Source organism: Rhinopithecus bieti, unplaced genomic scaffold (assembly GCF_001698545.2).
Source record: "Rhinopithecus bieti isolate Rb0 unplaced genomic scaffold, ASM169854v2 scaffold_38878, whole genome shotgun sequence".
Taxonomy (NCBI): domain Eukaryota; kingdom Metazoa; phylum Chordata; class Mammalia; order Primates; family Cercopithecidae; genus Rhinopithecus; species Rhinopithecus bieti.
Window position 1 is genome coordinate 11,182 of NW_016816084.1, and position 9,193 is coordinate 20,374.

Sequence of the window (9,193 nt, forward strand, 5' to 3'; positions counted from 1 at the left end):
AAAATAAGTCAGAAAACTTAACCTGAGTCTTCTTGCTAATTGCTAAGTGCCCATCACCCAGTACAAATCAAAACTAGAATGAATTTTTCCCAACTATTGAAATCATATTTAATCATGTATTGTCTTTGTTCATTCTATCTTTTCGAATTAATTCTGAAAAGAAAATTGTTTTCTCTATATGGCTATCTCTACATATTTTCCTATTTTCAAGAGCAACCAGAAATGATACTAATATTTTGGGCCAGAAAATTTTGTATATATCAGATATAGTTACCACTGGTTAGGAATTATGTTTCAAAGAAAAAAAGAAAAGACCATATCCACTTAACACATGTCCCAAGGAAGTTATCTATGTTAGTCCATTCTTACACTACTATAAACAAACTACCCAAGACTTGGTAATTTATAAAGGAGAGATGTTAAACTGACTCACAGTTCTGCAGGCTTAACAGGAAGCTTGGTTAAGAGGTCTCAGGAAAGGTGCAATCATGGCAGAAGGCGAAGAGGAAGCAAGCACGATTTACATGGTGGCAGGTGTGAGAAGAGAGTGAAGCGGGAAAAGCCCCTTATAAAACCATCAAATGTCATGAGAACTCACTGACTGTCATGAGAATAGCATGGGGGAAACTGCCCCCATGATCCAATCACCTCCCTCCCCTTGACCTGTAGGGATTACAGGTTCTTCCCTCGACATACGGAGATTAGAATTTGAGAAGAGATTTGAGTGGGGACACAGAGCCAAACTATATTACTATCCTAACCATTTCACATATATTATCTCATGCAATCTTCTCTTCCATTAAGGAATTCAATGAGAGGTAAGAGAAGTTAAGCAACTTACATCAGATCTATCAGCTATAAAGTGGCAACATCAAGATTTGCCTCCTGAGTGCAGTCTTTTGGGCATTTAAACTACTTCCCATAATGACCAAGTGAACATAGTCTCCTGACAGTTGAGCTTATTCTTTTCCTATTCCCTTCAGTCTTAGGGCTACTGTAAATCATCACATTGGTGGCTTAAACCATATTATCTCCTAACACGTAAGTTTGGCCAGGAAATGAAACAAGTCACTTAGGTCTTAAAAGGAAGCTCAAAACAAAATTCAAAGTGGAAACACCATCCTTTTATCATTTTGCAATGTATTTTTTTTTTACTCTTAAATTCTTAGAAACATGCAGGTATCTCATACTCAAAGACATTAAAAAAGAATGTTCTTTTATAATTTTTTTTGTTTTTTTGTTATATACGTAGTTCCTGGAACAGCAACTTTCATATACAAGACATTCAATGAATCTTTTGAATCAATAAATTTTTGAATAAATTACCTTAAAACATACTGGTTGGCATTCACCACCAGTGATTTTCTGTGGTATAGTTCCCATTTTTCATTTACTTTTGATTTGATTTCTCATTTAGCTAAATATGTCTTCAAGAATGGTGCCTCCAGAATGACTATATAGGAAGCATTAGGTATAGCAATCTAAAGGGGTTGGCGATGGGTGACAGGAAGGATGTTTTGGGACTCAAAACCATGGTTACACTGCAAGAATATATCTTTATTTATATTTTGTTTTAATTTAGAGTGCCTTGAGCAACTGATCGGAGACTATTGGAGTGGAGGAGGTTAAACTCCTCTAAGCATCCTTCAATGCTACCAATTGCTATTGTGGGTAATTGTTTTTTCTTCTGCCTAAATGCTTGTAAGATTTTTTTTTGTAATCTTGAGAGTAAAAGCTCACCAGAATATGAGCTAAAGTTACGACACTTTAGATAAAGTGTTTTGCTTTCTTCCACTTAGGAAAATTATTATCTATGTTGTGTGATTACTATTTCTGTTTTTTTGTTTTGGTCTCTCCTTCAGTAATAAAACAATGAAAAGTGAGTCTTTATTCTTTCTCTCCCATATCTGTGATTTTCTCTCTCATTGCTTTAATCTAAATCCTCTCAAATACTGTGAAGGTTTTCTTTCACATTAAAAATCATTTTCCTTTAGAGACATGTCTGTTCTTCATTGTCCTAAAGGTGGATTTTAATTTATTTGGAACAATTTTTACATATATTAGCCATCTGATTTTAAATTTTATCCTAATGGACTTTATTTCCCTCAGGCCTTACTAATTTTCTGTTTTCTTAATGTATAAAGTTATGATTGCCAAATCTCCCCAAGACTACAGATGACAGTTTTCAGAAGAACACTCTGTCTTTAGGCCTTGAAAGTGCTGCTCTTTTTCTCTTAATGTGAAGTAATTTTAAAATAATACGTTTCCCTTTTAAAATGTCTTATTTTTCCTCAACAATGTATTTATATTAGTTTTAGTCCTTTTCTATAAGCCCACACTCATATAATCTCCTTTCCTGATCTTTAGGAAGATTATTATGTTTAAACCCCGGTACAATTTCCTGCTTCTGAAAGGCTTCACCTATGTTACCCCTCTTATATATGGGTTGTACCTCCCTCCTAGTCTATGAGATGGTTCTCTACTGTGATAACTTCCATGATGCTCTGTTTCCAGGGTCCCCACTTATATTCATAAACATAAATTATATGTGGAACTGTCTTAAAATGTACTTCATCACTACTAGTCTCTATCACCTACTTCCTGCTTTGTGTTTTTGAGGTTAAAATTTTGGTTTACATTTAGAAAGAAGAGAGAGAAAAAAAACCAGAAACAATATTCTGTGTGCTGCAGAGAGTAGAACTCAAGTGCCATAGAGAGAGAATCCTAACTTCTCTGCCTAATACATACCCAAAGTCTGAGGGGACTGCATCTATTTGTTAGTCACTTCAACTGCTTTTTGTTTTTGTTTTCTTGCTGAAGTCGGCTACACATGAAAACATATAAAACCATAAAAGAATTGATCTCATAGTTGTTTAGAAATTGAGAGTAAAAAAGTTGAGAATAGAAAGGATTGAAGGTAGGTAGGCATGCAGAGACCTCTTAGAAAGTTTGGGCAATCTGAAAGGGGTTACTGAAAGGAAACTTAAATCTGCATTTTGGGATTCTTCTTCTGTTAACAACATAGAAAGGATTAGTGGAGCAGATGAGAACAGTTTGGTTGTTATCAGAATGGGAAGAAGAATAAATTATTGAACCAAAGGATCAGCAATATTTTTTGGCAAGGTTGAGACAGATGGAAAAGATGTTCAAAAACGTAGTTTTCTGGAATTGAAAACCTCTGAACATGGCAAATGAGGGAGGAAGAGGAGTTAAAGGGACTCCCAGGTGTCCGCCTTGTCAATTACCAAGGAAAGAAAGTGCAGTTTTACAAGGGCAGGCTGAGGAGGGAACATCATTTTTGGATATAACCACTTTAAGTTTATTTTGCTTTTGGAATATTTCAGATAAAGATGTGTAGTCATACATAAAATTCTAAAGCCCAAGAGAGAGATCTGAATTGAAAATAAAGAATAATATGTCATCAGACTTAAGGTTGTAGCTACAGTCATGCATATGATTGCTCAGGGAGAATCTGCTGAGTCAAAGATGAGCAGGCCGCATCTGCCCTATTAAGCCCTTATTCCCTGCAAGGGCTTTCACAGAAGCTGGAGAAGGTCTCTTTGCAAGACAGATTAGGAGTGCCTGGAATTAACACCTCAGGAAAGCTGTGTATAAAACAAAACCCGCAGCTCCCTTACTGCTCAGGTGGGATTACCCTGAAATAATGTGTGTTTTACAGTTTTCCAGAGGTTTCTCTTGGGTTGAAGCTCCAGTTTATCTACAGTGGTAGCTGGAATGATAATACATCCTGTTTTTGTCGCCTTTCTTCATCTGTTATGCCACTCCCCTCCCTTACTGATATTTCCTCTACCTCCCAAATAAACTACTTATAGTTGGAACAAAAAAGAAAGAAAGAAAGAAAGATGAGCAGGCCAAAGACAGAGCTCAGGGAAAAATGGATCTTGGCCTATGTGTGACTTCATTACTCCTCATAGCCTCGTAGGCCTATTTAAGCCTTGAGATTCAGCATTCAGCTTGTCTCAGGAACACTTTGATTGGATTAAGGCAGTTGTTCCAGGGAATCAACTGAAGCTCAGACATCTCCTATCCAGCTCACCAGGCCTTGAGTTATGGTGGCAATGTTGCCAGCTGAGACAGAGAGAAGCAGGATAGAATCCTCTGCATGAGAAGAGAGAGCCAGGCTTAGGATATTGAAGGTATTACTGGGAAACAGAGTAAATTACTCTGAAAAATAAACGAACGGATGGGAAAGCAGAGTGGAGTAACAGAAAGCATAAATTGTGATATCATTCACCAATTATCAGAGGTATTAAAAGAAAAAAATTAGTTATCTAAATATAGGTCTATAATTTTTAAAGTGTGACAACAGACCAAAAAGATGGCATACTCAAACTGGTGAAACAAAATGATCCCAGTGGCCTGTGATGGGTAATAAAGTTAAATTAGGATAGGCTGACTGGGAGAAAAAAATGTCATCTAGCATTTCATATTTCGATGTGATTGAAAATTAGTTGTCATAAAATAAGATGAGACAGTTTATGATTTAAGTCAGAAGTGAGATATCAGAGTTCAAGATATTCAGATACAGTGGTCCCTTGGTATCAGCAGGGGATTGGTTCCAGGACCCCTCATGTATACCAAAATCCACATATGCCTAAGTCTCTTCCATAAAATACTGTAGTATTTGCATATAACCTAGGTACATTCTCCAATATATGTTAGATCATCTCTAGATTACTTATAATACCTGATATAATGTGATATAATGTAAATGCTATGTAAATCATTATATTTTATTTGTATTATTGTATTGCTATATTTATATTTTCTGAATATTTTTGATTTGTGGTTGGTTGAATCCACAGATGCAGATCCCATGGATATGGAAAGCTGACTATATTCCACGTATTGATACATTTAGGAAACATATATGGAAGTAGGTTGTTAGAATAGTGATGAAGGCCATTGGATGGAAGAAATCACATTACTTAGAATGTTAATAGGGTCACCCATATGGCAGTTGAAATCACTCAGGAGGATGTCAAAGAGGAAAACTGTGAAATAAGTAATCAATGAATTTAACAGAATGATAGGATATTCAATGGGTTAGAGCAAGACTAGGCTTTAGAGATATGCATATTTTTCATGAGGACTGGAAAAATTGTATCTAAAAGTAACAGAGGACAGTGAAGAAAATGATATCACAATGTCTGACACAATCTGACAGTTAATGAAATGTCTGTGAAATGAATGATTGCATCTTGATTCCCAATTCCTTGGTAAGTTAAGTATGAAATAATAAAATTCCACTGGAAAAAGAGCTAGGAGAAGTAGTGGTGTGGTAGAACCAGCTCATACCAAATTCAAGGAACTAATTACAATTTTTTCAGAAAATCTGCAGACTAGTTGTTAAAATAATTATTTAAAATTAAATTATATGAACTTACAATTAAGGCAGTAATATTAAAATCAAAGGTAATAAAAACTGAAATTCATCATTTTCTAATGATTATAATACATTTTACTTTTATTCATGCTCCTAAAGTTATTTCTATCTATAGTTTCTAGATGGTAGAAATATTACATAATGATGTACTGCTACGTATCTCTTCCCAACTCCTCACTCAGTAACACCATATTGGTATATTGAAATTGGCTATGGTGGAGTTTTTATGCCACGGCAATAGGCAGATACTAAAGATTAGGGCTTAATTATTATTTTTTTTTTTGTAAATTGTCTAGAAAATTCTATTGCGCAACTGCTGCCTGTTTTGTAAAATGTTTTATTGGAATATGTCCAGTAGTCAGTGGTATTGTCTATAGCTCCAACATAATGGCAAAGTTGAGCACTTGCAACAGAGACCATATGGTCCTTAAGCCTAAAATATTTGCTCTCTAGTCCTTTAAGAGAAAGTTTGCCAACTCCTGGTCTAGACTTAAGAAAATAATGGAGAAAATGTTAATAATGCAGATTAAACTTAAAAGTATGTCGTGTCTGTATCCATTTCATTGTGAATAGTACAAAGAAAAAGATTTAAAAAATACTGTTCCAACATTTGAAACAACTATTTGGTTCACCAGTTACTCATGTTATTGAAAAACGAGTGTGATTCTGACATATGCCTTTATTGTTTCACTTTTAATTTACTCATTAATCCAAATGAAAATACCAATCAGCATTCTACATTTATTTGCAACTGTTGTCTGGTTATGGATACAAGAGTTCAGTAAAAATCAATAAAAGGGTTCTGTGCAAATTAATTGGCTACATTGAATTTATAATGAGTATCATACATTATTATGTATAAACTCTGTGCCACATTTTGTATCAGTAAAATGTATTTTTTTAAATCCTGTGTATATATACACATGTTTGTTTCAGAGAGTCCGTTGTTAAATATTTGCCAGAATCCCACTGAGTAATATGAAGATATTACAGATGCAGAAACTTAATTCATAATTGAGCAGGGTTCCTACGGGGCATTATGATTTTATTGCTATGGAAGATCAGTAGTAAAGGATGAGGATTGGTAAGGATCATTAAACAGTACAGAGATTAAAGTACAAAAGTAAATGTGACCAAAATCAGAATTTTGATTTCTAAATATGGATGATCATCACTGAATTAGGAGGCAAAAATGGTTATTACTAGTCCTAACTCTTCAAAGGCAATTCTGGCATAGACAGTTTTAGTATCACAGGAAGGTGATGTCCTTAGGATATTGAGTGGCTTTTGATACCAGTAGTTTGCCTACTTAACTCAGGCATTCCAAACTGAATGTTGATGAATGTTCACCTAGTCAGGTAAAGAGACAGCACAAGAAACCCTCAGTACTTGCAGGAACTAAGTCAGTCTCTGTGCCTGATGCACAGAAAATATTCCAGTCCATTACTCAGTATTGTGTAGGAATCCTGGATTATGTTACCTTCTCTAACAGCCTATTTCACATGGTTCCAAATTCTCTATATTTCAAGCCTTTATCTACAAAGGATTGCTGCCACTCTACTCCTTCTATTTCCTAAGGCAGTTATGAGCCTAAGTGAGAAAATGTGGTGAGATCAATGTAAGACACTTAAATGAAAGGCACAAGATTAGTTCAAAGCACTTTGCCTAGAGAAAGTATTAAGTGCTTTTACCTGAAAATAAAATACAGAAAGCTTTTGAGATAAAACTTAATTTTCTGTAGTTAACAGTGGGAAGTTAGTGTACCATTTATTGGTCCAGTATTAAGATTTAGGTGAATAAAAATCTAGCCTATATACATGACCCTTTTTTCGTCTATCAAAAGTAATATAGATTTTTTTTTCTCAGAAATTGAGAGTTCTCTAATAGACTAATTGAAATTTGTAAACAAGGACCACGGCAGCCTATGCACTCAAGAGTGCAATTACTCCAGAGATTATGGAATTTATTAGACATCCTTGGCATCTACAAAATGGTGAAAGCTTTATTGTCCCTGGCACTCTGAGTGCAATTATTTTGATTTTTCTCTGAACTTTAAGGTATTAGCTTACACAACAGGGTATAATGTTCTAATCACAATGTTTGACCTCTCCCACATCTACCAGTCACTCCACACATGTTCCAGTTGTCATTTGTTATGTCTAGCTGCTGTTGGAGAAAGCTTCCTAATTACATTGTCTAATTATCTTAACAAAATTCAAGGAAACTTTTTGTCAAAGAAGGGGAAAACTAGCAAAAATAAGAAAAGGACACTGATAGATATTTGTTAAAATGTTAATGCAGATGATAATTACAGAGACGTCTAGAAAGAGCTTTAAGAAGATAATCAAGACACAAGAGACCAAAATTATCAACCTCTCTGACAACTGTTTGACTGTTAATAAAATATCATTTGCTAACAGGGAACAAGTAAAAATTTGGAAAATTCAACAACGTTCTATAAAATGGAGGCCTTGAAATTCCCAACCTCACATAGCTGCTTTTCTAGAAAAGCATTTTAAAAGTTAACTGAGGTCCTGGATCACCAGATTGAAATCTTTCTTCTAAGATACGATTTAAACTTCAGATTTAGCTGTGTCAGTGTGCAGGTGTGTATATTAGGAAAGGATTAAACTAAATAATAAAAGTTTTGACCTGTGAGACAAAGCCTTGATATTCTTGTATCAAGCTGTCTCTCTCTAGATGGTAGAGTTAATAACATTTGTTTCTCTTGTGACAAAGATTGGATTCCTTGATTAATCTGACAAGGTCAGAATAAATCACTGTACTAAGAAGATAGAGTAGGAAAAAGAAGGTGTGTTTTCCAGCGTCTCAAAGATAGTAGCTTTGGCAAGAAGCAAAAGTTATCTTTTTTTCTTCAAGTTTTAAATGAAGTCAATATATTGGCAATCATTGTTTAAAAAATATATAAATAGGCATCATAGTCCATGTAGCTTCTATTTACCTAAATGTCAGTTTTCCACAGGAGAAAAGTTGGGAGCAGAAATAAGAGTTCAGATTTCTATCTGCCTACTATGTAGTTAGACAGACAACTTTTCTGCCGAAGCCAGCTGAAGCAGCTTTCTCCTCTCTGAGTTTCTCAAGAAGACAAATCAAACAAGGAAGTAGAAATCCAGCCTAATTAAAGTCGTGGCTGGAACTCGAAGAAGTACACTTGCACACAGAATATAGTTGGAACAAAGCTTTTATTTCATTCTCCATACTACTAAATTTGAACCTCTCTTCTCAGAGCCTGACCTACTCCCCTTCAATACGACAATATGACCCTTACATGTTAAGGGTATTACAAATAGTGTTCACAAAAAGCAGTTTTTCAAGCAGCCTCTGGTGCCATTATCACTGCATTGCTCTGGATGAGTGAGAAGGTAGGCAGCCGTCTTTATGGTCTCAAGCCATAGCAGTGTGGCTCTGCAAGCAGAAGACCTTGATGTCCCCGTAGTAGCTTGTCATCTTTAACAAGATCTGGCTGCACCTCTGCGGGTGAATCTCACTCTGGACCCTTGGTACAAGTATCACATTCAACAGTCAGTCTATGAAACTCTCCAGCGTGGCCATCTCAACAGAACAGGAAGAATGAATTTGAAGATGAAGCGCTTCAGTGGGAATTTTCTTCCCCAATTATCAATGGCATCATTTCCTTAAAGGTCTTTGTGGAGAGATAGTCCATATGGGCAGAGAAATGTCCACATACCAGTGTCTATACTCTGCTTCTTCACCTGCAGTTATAGGTTTCGATTTTGGAAAGGTTTTAAAAAGCAACACAGGCCC